This window comes from Homalodisca vitripennis, chromosome 3 (genome assembly GCF_021130785.1).
Source record: "Homalodisca vitripennis isolate AUS2020 chromosome 3, UT_GWSS_2.1, whole genome shotgun sequence".
In the NCBI taxonomy this organism is placed as follows: domain Eukaryota; kingdom Metazoa; phylum Arthropoda; class Insecta; order Hemiptera; family Cicadellidae; genus Homalodisca; species Homalodisca vitripennis.
In genome coordinates this window covers 99,090,967-99,111,305 of record NC_060209.1, presented here as the reverse complement: position 1 = coordinate 99,111,305, position 20,339 = coordinate 99,090,967, and positions in this window count along the sequence as shown.

The window sequence follows — 20,339 nt, the reverse complement described above, 5'->3', positions numbered from 1 at the left end:
GATATCTTACCATGAGTTAGATTTTTGCTCATTAAGTTGGGTTTCATAGCAGTGTTACATTTAATCATAAAAGTCTGCACACTTTTATTTTTACTCTATGCTACACACCAAGCCACCTAAATATTATATTGTATGTGTTGGAATAGTTAAGATAGATCTTGTTAACATGTTTCTATTCAGTTTGTTTACAAATTTATTTATTCTGCTATCTTCTCGTTGTCATCATGGTTATTCAATGTAAACATGTTCGCTAATGTTCAGCAAAATACCATGGAGTGACGTGCACCACCATCGAACTCATGAAGCCGATGTAAAATTAAACTTCATGCAAATGTATAATTTTTTATTTGTACAGTATGAATAAGCTACATGTAATAATCCTAATTAATATTATAATGCGCAAGTGCCTTTGTTTGTTTCTTTTTTTTCACCCGTAAAATATTCAACCGTTGGTACTGAAATTTTACATATACATTTGTTGAGTCCCTGGTACGAATCTAGGCCTACTCGTATTTCGAAATTCCCTCCGGGCTACGCCCCACTTGCCTCTAAAGCAGCGAAAAATCCCACCTTGGTCCCTAAAGTTGTGTAATATTAATTGAAGGATCCTGTTAAAATATAGTCTACTGTTCTGTGTAAACATTATTTTATGACACCTCAACCATATGTTTAGTTAATTTAACAACTAGTTTGAATTTGTTTACATCTATAGCCTTGAAAGCATATAGTAAGCTTGATAGTAATTACACTTCTAACTTTTCTACAACCGGTTTTGAGCACAGAGTAAGACAATATCCAGATAAGAAAATTAAATGTTTTAGTACACACATACTTAACTGTTCATTTTAGCTAATATTAAATGTGCAGCATTTGAACAGTACTACACTGATGCAGATATAATATTTATAAATATATATGCAGAATATTTTTAAACCTATCTTAGTTGTCTTTTTACAGAAGCCGGTTTCTAAAACCGGTGTATATATATATATATATATATATATATCTATATATATATATATATATATATATATATATATATATTGTTTTTTCTTGAATGGGGAAACAAAGCAAAATCAACTATGGAACATAAAATATTAAGGCTGGAGTTAATTGTGAGGGCCATAAATATCAACTTTTTGATATATTTCCTTGATCGTAGCAACAAGGCAAACTCAACATTGCATCGGAAATACAATGCACTCGAACCAAAAGCGCTAATACATGAGGAAAGCCCACTAAATTGCATGCGCAGCAGTGGATAACTGCTAGTATATCATATACTAAAATCTCATATGATTGTACGCGGCTTGTTGACACATTTATTTCTTCTGCAATTTTCTTCTGTCATCATGGTCATTCATAAGATCGATGTAAAAATATGCTTAACCAAATCTCATGGAGTAATACATATGCACCATCACCAAACTCAGTGTTGCAAATGTTGAAATGACGGTTCATAAGTTCTGTATAAGCAAATCTTTAGGTCAGTTCGTTTTCGAGATTTCGTGCAGACACACAGACACAACTTACACTTTTCCAGTTCCTCGAGTGATAAGCTACGCTAAAGCTCTGCCAAAAATTCGCTATTTCCATGGAAAAAAATAAAAATATGTATCTGAACACAGCATAAGTGAACCATGTTAAAGTAATGGAATAATGGTTTTAATAATAGGCCTACATTTAAAAGTTAATTTTACTATTTCATAAATACATCCTGTTAGGGCGCTTTTTTGTTTATTTTGTTTAAACATGTAATATCATTAGCGGAAATAATAAAAATGATCAATGGACGTTTGGACCACAGTATGTGATTAACAGGGCAGCTTGACGTTATAACACAGTATATGATTAACAGGAAAGCTTGACGTTATAACACAGTATACCTGTATGATTAACAGGAAAGCTTGACGTTATAACACAGTCTATGATTAACAGGGCAGCTTGACGTTATAACGCAGTCTATGATTAACAGGAAAGCTTGACGTTATAACACAGTCTATGATTAACAGGGAAGTTTGACGTTATAACATGGTGTATAATTAACAGGACAGCCTTGGATTAGCTGGAATCGTAGTAATCTAGTCAATATGTGGTTTTAAGAAGGAATAATTATTATGAATCTATCTATGCTTTCTCCCATCGACTACTGCCATGTAGACAAGTGTCTGGCTAAAAGCACACTTTCCTACCCCTCTTGCTTCTCCCTCCATACATCAAAGGTAGCGTTTGCAAGAGTATGATTTTATTTACGGCCCTTATCTATGTTACTTATATATTCCTATATTCCTTATAGAAATGTAACTTTTAATATTTATTTTTCTAGTTAAATTGTCTTCAAATAAGGCCATGTTACGTATTTTGCTAAACTTTATAATGAAATAATGACCAAAACGATAACATTTTTGTATTTTATGCTTAATGTTTCCTGCTGTTTTCACTTTAACTTTTTATTTTGTGTAACTTACTTGACAACATTCATTAAATACTAGTTGTACATCGTCTATAAGCTTTCCATAAATATAACACTACATCTTTTGATCCATATTAAAACCACGACATGTTATGGAACAAAACTCTACACCCGGTAGCACCTTTCCCTATCACCAGAAGAGGAGGTACAATATGAGGTCGGGAGAGTATTAATCGATTGATGTTTCGGACTTTAGTGGCACGTGACAGTGGCGCACCGAAGGGGGGGGGGCGAACAGGACTTGTCCTCCCCTAGAGCATTTTATTTCAAAATAATCGTTGGTCTATTAGTCAATTGTTTTACAAAAAAATTACATTCATGTTGGAATTTTGAAATCAATCATAATAAAATATATAAATTTAAACTTTATAACTGCTTTAATTTACGAAGTACACTGCACTATAAATGTATTAATTCAACGTTTTTTAAAGCGCTAATATCTGAATTTCACCGTCACACAGCAACTACGAAAGTGGGGTTAGTTCCTACTATTTCTTATGGCTTCGACCTGTACACAGTACTTTCATTAACCGAGTACAAAATCAACTCGTATTCATTTTGAATCATACGTTACAGATTATTGCTAAAATGGTACAAGTACTTCTCCCTGTTATTATTACTGCTAAACGAATCCGAGTATTTTTTACTAGGAAATAAGAAGTGATGTTACTATCAAGCTCACTGTATGCTTTCAAGTCTATAAATGTAAACAAATCGAAAATAGTGGTTAATTTAATTAAACATATATTTGTACTGTCAAAAACTATTTTTAGACAGAACAGTAGATTAAATGTGACAGGCTCTTTAGATGTATTTGTTTGCTGTAATTAACTTAAAAGACCAAGATGGGGGTTTTCACAAATTTAGAGTCCAGGAACGGTGGTAAAGGTTTCAAGTATCTGTGTCGTAAAAGAACCTGTGTAACGAGTGCTTCGGTTTGCAGACGAGTACCATGAACAAAGTATCTGTTACAGAAGTCCACTACGTGATCAGTTGTAACAGTAGTGACTAGTGAGTGAGTTGCCGAGCTCTGAGCAGTTATGTTCTGTGTTAGTAACTTAACATACAAAAATATTTACAAAATCCAAAATATATTGCACCAGCTTAAAAGGATTGTCACGAATTACGGTTTGTATTTACTATGTATGTTTAAAATTAGTGTGGTTTGAAAACATTACAGAAGAAGATTTAAGGCACAAATATAAGCTTAATAACACAAAACCTTGCGTTATCGTATCGTTATCTGTAAAAGTCCAGGCTATTATTTTCATTTATTGATTTTCATATGTAATAATATAATAAATTTAATTTTTACGGAAATTTTTAATGGCACCCTTACTAGTTTATTCTTATATTCAAATCATGTCCGGTTCATCTTTAAGGTAGTTTAAACAAAAACAAATTCAATGTATTAGTTTTACCGATCGACTTAATTTAACCACAATTATTTTTAAACTAATTTTTGACTATATTTGGTTGTTTAAATAAGATGCGTAGTGAAATAGTATGTTCAAAACTATGTAAGCATGTCCTTAGGAAAATGGCGCCTGTAAAACTTATAATACTACTCTATTAGTTAATCTGTTTGTAAAATTAAAAACCTGTTATTGAAGGCGCTTTGTTCCGTTAATAAAATGCCTTTTGGTGCCATTACAATAAATAATAATATTATTTATTGTATAATAATATTATTATTAAATATTACAATATATTATTATTAATATTATTATCCTTGGTTAAAATAATTACAACTATACTCTATATATTTGTAAAATGATAGAAACATTTTCATGATTAAAGAGCTAAATATAGTAAACCCTAATGTTTAGGCATAGAATACTATTAATAGCTAACTAATTAAAATTACTGATGGAAACATATTAAAAATATAATTTCTAAACATTATAAAGTTTAATAGAAATTTATTATTTTGATTATTTACTCCACGTGTTCAATTAAAACATATTTACGTAAAATGTAATGTTACTCTTTTTTATACTGAGCGCATTAATTTGGTAAAATTTGTTAAATTTTGTTAAAGTGGAGATAACCACTATATATACGTATATCTTTAATGACAACAATATTTGTACGTCAAATGAAAAAGAATATGAAAAAAGATTTGAGAGGTAAAACAATAAATTACAACGATTTCCACTTCAACATGACATAGAATACTGTTCTGTTTTTAATTTGTGTTATGTCAGTAGCAATTCAATACACTAATTCTTTAATTTAAGTTCTTAATTTGAAACTGAACTTAAACATAATTTTCACGTGTAAGTAAAAGTTGTTTTAAAAACTGTCTACCTATATATTTTCAACACTGTATTGTTGATTGAAGTAGTAACGTTAAGAATCGAAGACACTTTGTACACGTTAAAAGTTTGTGGAAGCATAACAAATTTAAAAACCACAAACACAGAAAAAACATTGTAAATCTTATTTTCCAAAATAAAATTTTGTATTCAACACCATATCCACTATATCAAACATATAAGTTGTAGGCGTTGCACGTTTATGACCACTGCCGGTTCGATTGAATTATATTTCCGACGCCAATTTTGAGTTTGCCATATTGCCACAACCAAGAAAGTACGTCAAAATGTTTATGATTATGGCCATTGTAATTTACTTCGTTCTTAGTATGTTTTGTTCCATAGTTGGTTTTGTTTTGTTTCCCGATCAAGAAAATATATATCAGAGATCAAAGGAGTCTACGTCTATCAAAAGATAACCAAGATGGGTTTTATATCAGTCTTTTTTTAAATAGTAAAAGTTTTTTTTAATATTTTAGAACATTTATAACTGGAATTGATACATTAGTTAAAAAGAACAGTTCAGCGAAATTTCATCTAGCATAGTTCTTAACGACTACTTCAAAGACTGTCTTGGTAGTCAAATTCTGAGCGTCTTATGTTTTAGTACCCATTTTGTAAAATAGATGAATACTTACCTATTTGCTGAAATCTATAAAATAGTGAAAAGTTATGCTTACTCTTGAAACATTTTACTCACTATAAATGTAAACAAGTAGAAAATAATAAATAATGTTTATACATTTGACAGACTTATTTAATTAAATTTACAAAACTTTAAAGACCAAGATAGCATTTTTTGCTAATTTAAAGGTTAGTGGGGCGAAATTTGGACATATTTTCGAAATAACAATAGACCTGTTTTCATCCCAAGGACCATAAAAATGTTCATGTAATATTTCAGTACAGTCGGTTGAGAAGTTTAAGCGTGAAAACAAAGCAAAAAAATAAAGGCACGTTCGCATATACAATATTATTAGGATTGAGGGGTTGTAATTTCATGCCATGTACCTAATGTGACATTTTATAACATCCGTTCTGCACATCACAGCTAGCACATGATACTGCACATTAAACATGAAATAACAGATTTTGTTCCCAGTCACGTTGAAACTCAACCTCCGTCTCTGTTGTGTTTTCAAGGAATCATGAAATTCCTTTATGATATTATGTAAGTGTCTATTATAATGTGAAAGAAAAGTAAGTGACCTGTAACGCGTATTGACCAACTGTTGTTTAATAAAATGGTTTCTCTGATTTACTAATGTTTTCGATGTAGTTATACTAGGTTTAATCATTATAGCCTAGTGGTTTTAAATTATATTGTTAGTCTTCTTTTACGTTACTGAAATTTAATTTAATAGTTTGAATAGCCTTTAAATAATCTATAGTGTTAACACTGTGGAACTATATTTTGACCTGAAAGTCAGGTACGCATAAAAGTGTTTAGAAACCACTGCCATTGTTAGATGATTGTAAAGTTATTAAAAATCTTACTTTTGTTACTAAGCCGTTAATCAAGTACTATTATAACATTTCTGATACGTTTCTGGCGCATACTGCTAATTATAAATAATGGCTAACAACACGCGAGCAAGTTGACTAACAAATTTCTAGACGTTTAACAAAGTAAAATAAATACAAAACCTTACATATATATGTGTTATGCTTGAATAACCCAATGCTTGGGGGTACCGATGGCCGAGTGTTCACTTTGACGTTGAACTTTGAGTCCGAGTTAGAGATAGCGCAAGTTAGAATCCTGTCTGCGACCGTTGCACTTTTTATCAGTACGATCGACCTTGTACTGTATCGACTCTCCCCTTATTCTGTTTGATAATACCGTCCCACAGGCCAGTGGCTCACGAGGAAGAGTAGAGTAAGGCTTAAAAGTGGATCGGCTTCTCGTTTTTTGTAAAAAAAAGAATAAATAACTGTAAATTACATTAATAAACGTATAAAATTTTAATGTAAAGTTACTACTAAACAAGAAATACCAACGTAGCTTTTTGTAAGGACTTTTACTGCCAGTAAAGTGTAGAATATTTAATAAGAGTTTCATTTAATCAAATGTCAAACGTAGCCATGTGTAACTATAAATTTGTACGAGTATGTGTCAGGTGCATTTATAGACGAGGGACATTCAACAGACTACCACTTAAATTAGACTGTATCGGTTGCAGTATGTGTAATATATGTGTAATTAAGGCCGCTACTTTATTCTCCACTGTAAAAGAGTTCAATCTCGCTGGCGAGTGTATAACCTTCTCTCATCAACTGTACGAATAAAATTAAAAGAAAAAAAGTAGCACCACAAAAAATAAACATGCAATAACAAATGCGGTTTGCTGTGTAGTTTATATCCGCTCATAAAGGATAGTTTTATTCCTCCGTAGACATTTTAACTTATCTTGGAAGATAGTTTGCGGGTTTATTAGAAAGTACGAAACAGATTAAGGACGTGGAAGTACGAGTATGATTATTAAAAGTAGTTGGAGACAGTTTTATTTTTATTATAGCAACAAACTAAATTAAATTTAACGAAAAATATTTTGTGCAGGTGTTCGCCAGATAGCTGGGATATGGTTTATGACACTTAATACATAATAAAATAACTGAAGGTTTTAAAAGATGTTAATTGATTTTAGGTAAAGAATTAAAAGGGAACTGAACTAAAACTAGTCGGATATAATCAAAAATTAAATCTACAAAAAATAAGAATTAGAACATACAGCAGTCATTGCGATACGACGGTGATATTTATACAAAATTAAATTGAATTAAAATGATACATGAGGATAATGCTATACGATGGCAACTTTAATTGCTATTTCAAAGCAAATAAGTATTAAAGACTAATAATTAAACACTGTCTGCCATTACAGATAATGACAAACTTGTGAACAAAAGGTTTTCTACAAATGAAAATAAGGTGAATTCATAATTATTAGCGTTAATCTGTAAAAAGATGTGTTTTTGACACCTCTGTAATAGCTGGAATGGTAAAGTATTATTTCCAAAACAATTTTAAGTTCCATTAGTTTGAAATGTAACAACATACAGATATAGTTACTTCTTCTTCATAGTGGCACAAACATCCAAATTGTTTATACAATTTTAGTTTTTTTGTATGTACATTTTATTATTTTTTTCTGTATAAGTTTATTTCTCTGTATGTTTCTCTGTATTCTCGCATTACCTAAATATAAATAAATAAGAAAATAAAACTCCAATATTTTGTATTATATTCATAACGTGGAACCCTCTTCAGAATAAAGTATGTAATTGATTAAATATGGTTTCTAAAGTTTTCCCGGTCATATTAAATATAATAGTGGCATGTATGGATGTTTCCTGTAAAATGTTATAGTAATGGTCTTGTTTATTTGTACTGATGCTATACTATACTTATGGAAACATTGCATGGCAGCTATCTTGAAACATTCAATTTTACAACATTAATAAATACAAATGTTACTGTTCATAACCTAACAGTTCTATAACTATTATTATTACATTTGATAATAGTAGTTTGATCACACATTGCTACAGCGCCTTTCAGTAGTGAATATGTTATATACTAGTATTACCCAAATTATAGTATACACTTATTAAATACCAATACTACTCTAGCTATGTTATATACTTTTAATTACCAATACTCTTCTACCTATGGTATATACTGTTTAAATACCAATACTACCCTAGCTGTAACATGTACAGTTTAAATTCCAATACTGCTCTAGCTATCGCATTTACTGTTTAAATACCAATACTACCCTAGCTGTAACATGTACAGTTTAAACTCCAATACTGCTCTAGCTATCACAATTTACTGTTTAAATACCAATACCCTAGCTGTAACATGTACAGTTTAAATTCCAATACTGTTCTAGCTATCGCATTTACTGTTTAAATACCAATACTACCCTAGCTGTAACATGTACAGTTTAAATTCCAATACTGCTCTAGCTATCGCATTTACTGTTTAAATACCAATACTACCCTAGCTGTAACGTGTACAGTTTAAATTCCAATACTGTTCTAGCTATCGCATTTACTGTTTAAATACCAATACTACCCTAGCTGTAGCATGTACAGTTTTAAATTCCAATACTGCTCTAGCTATCGCATTTACTGTTTAAATACCAATACTACCCTAGCTGTAACGTGTACAGTTTAAATTCCAATACTGTTCTAGCTATCGCATTTACTGTTTAAATACCAATACTACCCTAGCTGTAACATGTACAGTTTAAATTCCAATACTGCTCTAGCTATCGCATTTACTGTTTAAATACCAATACTACCCTAGGTGTAACGTGTACAGTTTAAATTCCAATACTGTTCTAGCTATCGCATTTACTGTTTAAATACCAATACTACCCTAGCTGTAGCATGTACAGTTTAAATTCCAATACTGCTCTAGCTATCGCATTTACTGTTTAAATACCAATACTACCCTAAGCTGTAACGTGTACAGTTTTAAATTCCAATACTGTTCTAGCTATCGCATTTACTGTTTAAATACCAATACTACCCTAGGTGTAACATGTACAGTTTAAATTCCAATACTGCTCTAGCTATCGCATTTACTGTTTAAATACCAATACTACCCTAGGTGTAACATGTACAGTTTAAATTCCAATACTGTTCTAGCTATCGCATTTACTGTTTAAATACCAATACTATCCTAGGTGTAACATGTACAGTTTAAATTCCAATACTGTTCTAGCTATCGCATTTACTGTTTAAATACCAATACTATCCTAGGTGTAACATGTACAGTTTAAATTCCAATACTGCTCTAGCTATCACAATTTACTGTTTAAATACCAATACCCTAGCTGTAACATGTACAGTTTAAATTCCAATACTGCTCTAGCTATCGCATTTACTGTTTAAATACCAATACTACCCTAGGTGTAACATGTACAGTTTAAATTCCAATACTGCTCTAGCTATCACAATTTACTGTTTAAATACCAATACTACCCTAGCTGTAACATGTACAGTTTAAATTCCAATACTGCTCTAGCTATCGCATTTACTGTTTAAATACCAATACTACCCTAGGTGTAACATGTACAGTTTAAATTCCAATACTGTTCTAGCTATCGCATTTACTGTTTAAATACCAATACTACCCTAGGTGTAACATGTACAGTTTAAATTCCAATACTGCTCTAGCTATCGCATTTACTGTTTAAATACCAATACTACCCTAGGTGTAACATGTACAGTTTAAATTCCAATACTGCTCTAGCTATCGCATTTACTGTTTAAATACCAATACTATCCTAGGTGTAACATGTACAGTTTAAATTCCAATACTGCTCTAGCTATCACAATTTACTGTTTAAATACCAATACCCTAGCTGTAACATGTACAGTTTAAATTCCAATACTGCTCTAGCTATCATATCGCATTTACTGTTTAAATACCAATACTACCCTAGCTGTAACATGTCCAGTTTAAATTCCAATACTGCTCTAGCTATCGCATTTACTGTTTAAATACCAATACTACTCTAACTAGTAAACTGCTTAAATACCAATACTACGCTAGCTATAGTATACGCTGTTTAACTACTAATACTATGCTAGCTATGATACATAGTGTTTAACACTGGCTACCAACTGTCTCAATGTCTGATAATGTAAGTGTATTCACATATTGATAGTGTATCCTTTGTAGCGAATGTTTTATATGATTGCGTTAAAAATAATTCAGAAATTCGGTCGTCATGAATATTTATTGACCGAAACTGAAAAGCGATTACTTGTGTCAGTATTATCTTTGTAGTTTGGATAGGTGAAAACTGTACCAGTATACTTTACTACACCCAATTTTGACGAAGAGAGAGTTATAAATTACTTTAATTGTATTCATTTATTCAATTTATTCAGCGTCTATGTTATTGTCTACTTCTCAATCTTTGTACAATCACCTAACGAAATAAAGAAAAACTTATAACGTAAATTTATTGCAAATGACCCGAAAATACTTAACGTCTTTTTATTTGTAATTTTTGCTTAACGTCTTTTTATTTGTAATTTTTGCTTATTATCTAAAATATAACTGCTTTTCAAAACGAAGTAGATTCTATAAGTTTTGGAAATCGTACGTTAACCTGAGTTTATTTACACTTTTTATAATACTTATAAAAGTTTACAAACAGCCGCCATCTGAAAACTTAAAAAAGGTATAAAATGAAGCCGGCTAAAGAATATATAAGCTCTCATACTATTTAAATACGAATTTTAGTCCGAATGAGTTAGAAATTACGGGGGTTATCGTGTCCACAGATCTGCTGTCACAATATGCGCACATACTATTTTATAAATATGTTTATGTTTAGAATCTGAAAATCTTGATTGGTGAATATAAGTCTTTTTAAAATTTATAATTTGCATGAAACTTATCAAAAGATTTAGAATCTGCTTCAAAATAATCTTTGTGTTCAAACTGAAAAACAGTGAGCAATTTTTAAACAATGGCCAGCTCACCATTATCAGTAGGGAGGGAGAGAAAATAATTGCACTTATTAAGTGGCTAGCTCACGAAACCTGCTCATCAGTCCAGATTGGGTGCACAAATGATAGCAAGGCCACCGAAGACACCTCTGGCTCTCTCCCCTCGACCTCTCTGTTCGTCCGAAGTTCACTAATTATACGGATAATTGAAATAAATGTGGGCTTTAACGCGAGAATCGGCGGAAAAAACGAAGATTAATTGGTAATTATAAGCAGTTCTCGTTGTGTCCGATCGTAAAGGTTTAGTCCTCGTGATCGGTTTATTACCGGCATATTCACAGAATACCCTGAAGAGCCGAGAGAACGAGATTAACACCAGCCATGACAGAGTAGATGTTCTTCATTGGATGGGTTCGTAGGTCTGGGAAAATCTCTGCCGAGGTTATTATGCATGGTAAAGTAAACTCTCTAATGTTGGATATAAGAGTAAAAAATAAAATTTATTTTAGAACCCGACAGGGGTTTCTTAACTTATACGTGTCTATAGTTTCATTATTTGGACAGCATGAAACTTTATAAAGTATCTGGCCCCCAGTGCGGGCAGGACGCTATTCTAGCAGTGCAAGTATTAATTTAATAATGTATTATGCATTTTTGTCACCAAATATAATTAAGATTAACAAAAGATTTAATAAATGTTTAGTATGTTGGGATATTATAATGGTCGTAATGATACTCATATGATAATATATATCTAAATATATATATTGTTTATTGAAATTAAATATATATATATATATAAATAAGGTAATAACTGAGTGTATATATATAAACTGAGAAGTAGCACACAAGACAGTATGTTACAAAGTAAATAATTTACTACTGAAATTGTTCTCATTACGCTATTAAGTAACTTGTTACAGATTAGTAAATCTTTTTTGTTTTTGTTTTTTTGTGGTAGCTTGGTCTTATTATTGCACGGCATCTGCCTTGAGCAGAGTTTTTAAGATTATTGATATATTATTTACATTTAGTTCTGTTCCTATAGCGTAATCAATAGTTAATTATTTCTGGGTTGTTTTCTTTGGTAATATGTTGGTTACTATTTAAGTTTGTATTTATATTGTTTGTATTATAGTTTTATCTATGAAGTATTCCTCTTATACACATATATATATATATATATATATATATATATATATATGTTGCTGTTTATAGTCTAACCTTGTTAATAATTTGTTTCCTGATACTAGAGTAGAATATTGTTATTTTCCAACTGATCTACTATCAATAACTTGTTACTAATATTTTCAAATTTGAATGCTGGCATAAAATACCGTTATCAGCTATATTCCATGATGATGTATGTTATAATATATTCATCTATGTTTGATATTGTTACATAGAGCTGAACTGTATTGTTTTTTGTAAAATTATGCATTGCCGTGTATATCAATACATACATAATACATAATTAATTTAAATAACAATTATTATGAAAACTGTTGTATCGTCTACTTGTACATACTTGATTTAAATCTTAAACCTTACAAAGTAACGTCGATGGAATGTATAATGTCTTAGCAAAAAGTGAATAATGTTATTTATGTAGCTAACGTCAATATACCAAGAAAGTAATTAGATCTTATTTCACCAGGCTATTTACACTTTAATTGACACAAATTTAATTAAAGTGATTTATTTTATAATTTCAGTTACTGAACTTGATTCGCTCCGATCTAGCCATAAGAGCCTCTGTGGTAGCTTGGCCGCTCTTGACTTTTCCCAGGCATTCAATCGGTCAATTTTAAAATGTTTTTTTTTTTTTACAAAGATGCGCTTTTACGGGCTTAATAGTCTTGCATTGATGTGGTTTCACTCGTACTTGGATCATTTTTCGGATGTCACCTATAGGGCTCAGGGGTGTCTCAGGGCAGCTGTATGGGCCCTATGATGTTTATGATATACACAGCGGATCCCGAATCTGAACTAGCTTATTGTTCTCTGTACTCGTATGCAGACGATACTCAGCTGGTATTATCATACCATCCTTAAAATGGTTCTTCGAGAAATGAATGTGTATCTGTTGGAAATCAAGCTTTGGGCGGATGATCATGGACTGAAATTAAACGATCATTTGTGATTAAATTGATCATTAAATGATCAATTGTTTATTTTCAACCTCCTTCGGTGAAACATATCATGAAGTGTGATTCGCTGTGTGTATCTTTGACAGTATCGGCACTATAACGCGTAACGCTGGACACACAGTTAACCTTCTCAAGTCATGTTCGGACTATGACCCGCAGCACAATGTGCAGACTGAGAGTTTTGTTTAGGCTTAGAGGATTGCTCCAAGAGCAACCCAAGTTACAAATTGTCAACAGTGTGTTTTCCCTGCCAGGTTGTATGCTCTTCCAGTCTTCGGAGGTAGATTATCCCTTGAAAACATTGTCTTTCTTCGAAGGCTGCAAAACTCTGCTACTACGTTTGTGTATGGTCTTAGAAAATTTGACCATGTCAGTCAATCTAGAAAAAAATTATCAAAAATAAAGCATATCTTTAAGTTACAAGTGGGTTGCTTCGTCCACAAGGTTTTGCTGTCTGGTACAACCCCTTGTTTGAGGAACATGCTGCAGGCTCGTTCGGAGATTAGAGAACGCACGGCAGGGCAACATGGTAGAGGTACCCAAGGTTAAACTCGAAGTAGGGAGAAATTAATTTTCTCACTTTGCCCCCCCCCCCCCCCGATTTACAATGGAATCCTACAGCTTTTCAAAGCACTCGGCTATGTCTTTTTTAAGAACAAACTTAGGATACATTTGGAGCATGATCGTTTTAAAGTGTAAGTTATGTAGACACTTAAATTGTGTGGTATTAGCCTTAATACTTGAAATATATATGTACACTTTTGTATGATGCGTTTTTTTATGAAAAACAACTGTATGCTGAAAAATGCTTAAAAATAAAGATATTATTTATTTATTTTATTCATACTCAGGTAGTAATAAACAAAGATGCATTTTTTAACACTTCATTGTAATTACTTCGTTTTAAATTACAATAAAGAAAGGTTCTTATATTTGCTCTGAGTCGTAGATTTTAAGCTAAATACAAAATACATCCATAATTAATTTACACAGAGTGTTACCGATCAAAATTAATCATAATGGTATAGACAAAACAATTACAGGTTCAGGGCAGTGGATGAAAATACGCACTATCATTTACATGAAACGCTCCTCTAACTGAACCCTTTGATCCGAGATTCACACAGCGACGCATAGATATAAATTAATGATGAAAGTAGTGCTAATGTGGTAATGTCATCCGTAGTTTTATGAGCTATTGGCAGAGGAACGTGGTTAGACTCGCCCAGGTTTACAGCCAGGTCCAGGACTGGAGCTGCCGCCACTCCACGCTCGTTCCGCTCCCTTCTGCATGCCTTGATACAAATATGACAAAGAGATAGTTTGTTACAGAGAGAAAATACACGACCAATTTTACAGCCAGGGTCAGCCCACCAGCTACAGATTGTTCACCTACTACTTCAACGTTCGGTTTCCTACTATCCGTGAGTATAACACGGCATGTTTTGATTATCAGAGGTTTTGATAGAGAGAAACATACTCCACCAGGTTTACAGCCAGGGCCAGGCTTGTAGCTACAGATTGTTCACCTACTACTTGTCACCTACTACTTCATCGTTTTGTTACATACTGTAGCGTAGGTATAATACACTATGGAATGTTTTGATTATCAGAGGTTTTGATAGATTTAGGCCAGGCTTGTAGATACTACTTAGCGTTCAGTACACCAGGCATTTTTATTTTTGATAGCAGCAGGGCCAGGCTTGTAGCTACAGATTGTTCACCTACTACTTTAGCGTTAGGTTCAGTACTACCGTTATAACATGGCATGTTTTGATTATCAGCTACTCCACCAGTTTACAGTTGTTCACCAGTACTACCGTAAGTATAACTTTATTATCGCATACTCCACCAGGTTTTACTTGTAGCTACAGATAGTACAGTACTAGTACATGGCATGTTTTGATTATCAGAGGTAGTTTTGATAGATAGAAACATACTCCACCAGGTTTACAGCCAGGGCCAGGCTTGTAGCTACAGATTGTTCACCTACTACTTAGCGTTAGGTTCAGTACTACCGTAAGTATAACATGGCATGTTTTGATTATCAGAGGTTTTGATAGATAGAAACATACTCCACCAGGTTTACAGCCAGGGCCAGGCTTGTAGCTACAGATTGTTCACCTACTACTTTAGCGTTAGGTTCAGTACTACCGTAAGTTTAACATGGCATGTTTTGATTATCAGAGGTAGTTTTTTGATAGATAGAAACATACTCCACCAGGTTTACAGCCAGGGCCAGGCTTGTAGCTACAAATTGTTCACCTACTACTTTAGCGTTAGGTTCAGTACTACCGTAAAGTATAACATGGCATGTTTTGATTATCAGAGGTAGTTTTTGATAGATAGAAACATACTCCACCAGGTTTACAGCCAGGGCCAGGCTTGTAGCTACAAATTGTTCACCTACTACTTTAGCGTTAGGTTCAGTACTACCGTAAGTATAACATGGCATGTTTTGATTATCAGAGGTAGTTTTTGATAGATAGAAACATACTCCACCAGGTTTACAGCCAGGGCCAGGCTTGTAGCTACAAATTGTTCACCTACTACTTTAGCGTTAGGTTCAGTACTACCGTAAGTATAACATGGCATGTTTTGATTATCAGAGGTAGTTTTTGATAGATAGAAACATACTCCACCAGGTTTACAGCCAGGGCCAGGCTTGTAGCTACAAATTGTTCACCTACTACTTTAGCGTTAGGTTCAGTACTACCGTAAGTATAACATGGCATGTTTTGATTATCAGAGGTAGTTTTTGATAGATAGAAACATACTCCACCAGGTTTACAGCCAGGGCCAGGCTTGTAGCTACAGATTGTTCACCTACTACTTCAACGTTCGGTTTCCTACTATCCGTGAGTATAACACGGCATGTTTTGATTATCAGAGGTTTTGATAGAGAGAAACATACTCCACCAGGTTTACAGCCAGGGCCAGGCTTGTAGCTACAGATTGTTCACCTACTACTTTAGCGTTAGGTTCAGTACTACCGTGAGTATAACATGGCATGTTTTGATTATCAGAGGTTTTTTGATAGATAGAAACATACTCCACCAGGTTTACAGCCAGGGCCAGGCTTGTAGCTACAGATTGTTCACCTACTACTTTAGCGTTAGGTTCAGTACTATCCGTGAGTATAACACGGCATGTTTTGATTATCAGAGGTAGTTTTTGATAGATAGAAACATACTCCACCAGGTTTACAGCCAGGGCCAGGCTTGTAGCTACAGATTGTTCACCTACTACTTTAGCGTTAGGTTCAGTACTACCGTAAGTATAACATGGCATGTTTTGATTATCAGAGGTAGTTTTTGATAGATAGAAACATACTCCACCAGGTTTACAGCCAGGGCCAGGCTTGTAGCTACAGATTGTTCACCTACTACTTTAGCGTTAGGTTCAGTACTACCGTAAGTATAACATGGCATGTTTTGATTATCAGAGGTAGTTTTTGATAGATAGAAACATACTCCACCAGGTTTACAGCCAGGGCCAGGCTTGTAGCTACAGATTGTTCACCTACTACTTTAGCGTTAGGTTCAGTACTACCGTAAGTATAACATGGCATGTTTTGATTATCAGAGGTAGTTTTTGATAGATAGAAACATACTCCACCAGGTTTACAGCCAGGGCCAGGCTTGTAGCTACAGATTGTTCACCTACTACTTTAGCGTTAGGTTCAGTACTACCGTAAGTATAACATGGCATGTTTTGATTATCAGAGGTAGTTTTTGATAGATAGAAACATACTCCACCAGGTTTACAGCCAGGGCCAGGCTTGTAGCTACAGATTGTTCACCTACTACTTTAGCGTTAGGTTCAGTACTACCGTAAGTATAACATGGCATGTTTTGATTATCAGAGGTAGTTTTTGATAGATAGAAACATACTCCACCAGGTTTACAGCCAGGGCCAGGCTTGTAGCTACAGATTGTTCACCTACTACTTTAGCGTTAGGTTCAGTACTACCGTAAGTATAACATGGCATGTTTTGATTATCAGAGGTAGTTTTTGATAGATAGAAACATACTCCACCAGGTTTACAGCCAGGGCCAGGCTTGTAGCTACAGATTGTTCACCTACTACTTTAGCGTTAGGTTCAGTACTACCGTAAGTATAACATGGCATGTTTTGATTATCAGAGGTAGTTTTTGATAGATAGAAACATACTCCACCAGGTTTACAGCCAGGGCCAGGCTTGTAGCTACAAATTGTTCACCTACTACTTTAGCGTTAGGTTCAGTACTACCGTAAGTATAACATGGCATGTTTTGATTATCAGAGGTAGTTTTTGATAGATAGAAACATACTCCACCAGGTTTACAGCCAGGGCCAGGCTTGTAGCTACAGATTGTTCACCTACTACTTTAGCGTTAGGTTCCGTATTATCCGTGAGTATAACATGTCCATTTGGAGTCTTAACAAAGAGATAATTTTTTTGTGAGAATCTCATACTCAACCAGGTTTACAACCAGGACCAGGCCTTCAGCTACAGATTATTCACGCGTGTTCGTTTCTTTATTATCCATGACTATAACAAGTCCACTTGGAGTCTTGACAAAAACATAATTTATTTATGAGAATTTCATATCCAACCAGGTTTATATTCAAACCTATCTCGGAGCTGCTTTCCCTCTGTGTTGGTAGTTTAGAATAAAAAATACCTTCTTCAAAGTAGGCACCTGCAAGTATCTCGATTGTCAGTACTTGTATATATTTCTCAGATAATGGTGTATAGAGTGCATTGGCTGAGTTCCGTTTTCCATGAAAACATAAAATCATAAATTGTTTTGGTAGTAACGTACAGTTTGAAAAAAGTTGATACATGAACACAGTCCGATTTACAGTCCATCAACACCAAGCGTAGGTATTAACATTTTCTCCTTCCGAATTCCATTCGCTGTTCTAAAACTATAACATCTCTATTTGGGATTAAATCAGTATAGAGTAAGTAACTTTTGGCAGATAAATAGATAAACAACCAGATTTTAATCCAACACCACTGTAAATTAAGTGAAGTCATCTCTCTTCGTGCGTTACGTTTCGTGCTATAAAAGTATAATGTTCATAGGTGGAAATATTGAAGCGACGATGCTTGTACAGTGACATGGTTTAATGTGCCATATACCTGTGTAGTCCGGTACATGGTATTTTCTCTGTACCTTTCGATTAATGGGAGGAAATATTATAAGTATATATTTTGATACAATTTTGACAAATCTTACTTTCGTTATTTCCGTTTTAGTATCTCAAAAACATTTTTGCTATTTTCCATTGCCAGAAAAGCACACAAAATAAATTAAGAGTAAACAAATAAATATATTTTCAAAGGAATAGTAGTGAGAGCTTACCTACTGAACACACATTCACAATTTTGGTGTTCAACCGTTGTTCACGTAGTTCCTCCAGGCATTGTTTGTGTTGGTTGGAAGAATTACGTAACCCCATACAGCAGCCTACACAATATTATAATTCTACTTTTATTTTTTAGCTGTAAGGTAAATCGAGGAATTCATGTTGAAAATTCCCTAAGTTTCTGTGATGTGCTTTAAATAATTAAAATATCTGCAGCCTTCATTGATTTCATATATATTTACATATATTGATCGCCTTACATTAAATCTCACATCAAGAGATAATGAGCGCTATAAAAACAAAATTATTATCTTAAACACAGAAATAACTTGGACAAGGCCAATTACTAAGATATTTGGACACATTCGCACCATGCAAACCAAGAAAGGTATATTTTATGTAATAAAATAGTTGTAAGTAATTCAATTGTAATACTACATTTTAAGCAATTAATATGAATTCTGTGTTATCCTAGTGTGTATGTGTTATACAAAATGCACAGTATTATTATTAAAAATACACGAAGATCAAAAGATGATTTTTTAGTTGAATGTTACTTGTGCTATGAATTGCTACAACCAAAAATAAATACAGGCAAAATTTTACACTAAACCTTACATACTGTATTTCGATGTATTATGTTGTGTTAAATAAAAATGGCTGGAGAGTATATGAGAGGAAACAGAGTGGAAAGTTAAAACAGTTTGTTTGATTCACCACAATGCGATGAGAGAAGTATTTAGCCATGTACAGCAACAGAAACTGTGAAATGAAGAATCATGATCTCTCTTTGCAACCAACCCACTTTAACGCCAGTACTAATAAAAAAAATCAATATCTGAGACAAAACATCCCTTAATAATCATGTACGACGTATTCCAAATTAACAATGGAAGGTATTATAAGGAAGGAACTGCCGCGAGTTCTGAACGGACAAGGACTCTGGACTCTCTGAAATCCCCCACAATGAGCGTGAAATGCGAGAGTCGACTATTGGGCGGAGGTTGTTTGTGACAGCATAAACCAAATTCGCCATGCAGGGCCACCATATTGAATCTGTCGGAAGCGGCCACGTAAATTACATAAATTGATTAACAGACTTGTATCTCGTTTGACACTAGGAATCTGAGCTCGGATTTATCACCTCTGACTTCGTTTTGTTCTCGAACCGATCTTCGCTTTCAACGACTCGTACCTTGAATTGTATTTTGTGGTTCTGAAGTAGACATAGTTTCAAAACATATTTTCAAAAGACGTGGCTTTATAAAGGAACGTAGTCAATCCGTAGTTACTGTTAAAGTATACGACATACATGTTTAAAATTATTCAATATTTACATAATTATGTAAAATTCAATTTTACTGTAGATGAATGCATTCAAGTGAACGATCATCAGTAGCGTCACAAGTTTGTAAACGCAACAGGTTTCTGTATTTGTGGAAAATTTCACCAAGTCACAAAAGTCATCTGTTCTATTTACTTATGTTCTGTAATGCATATTACCAGAAGCATATATAGAAGGGAATTTCCGAAATTTTGAATTATTGTCAGATTGAAGAATAA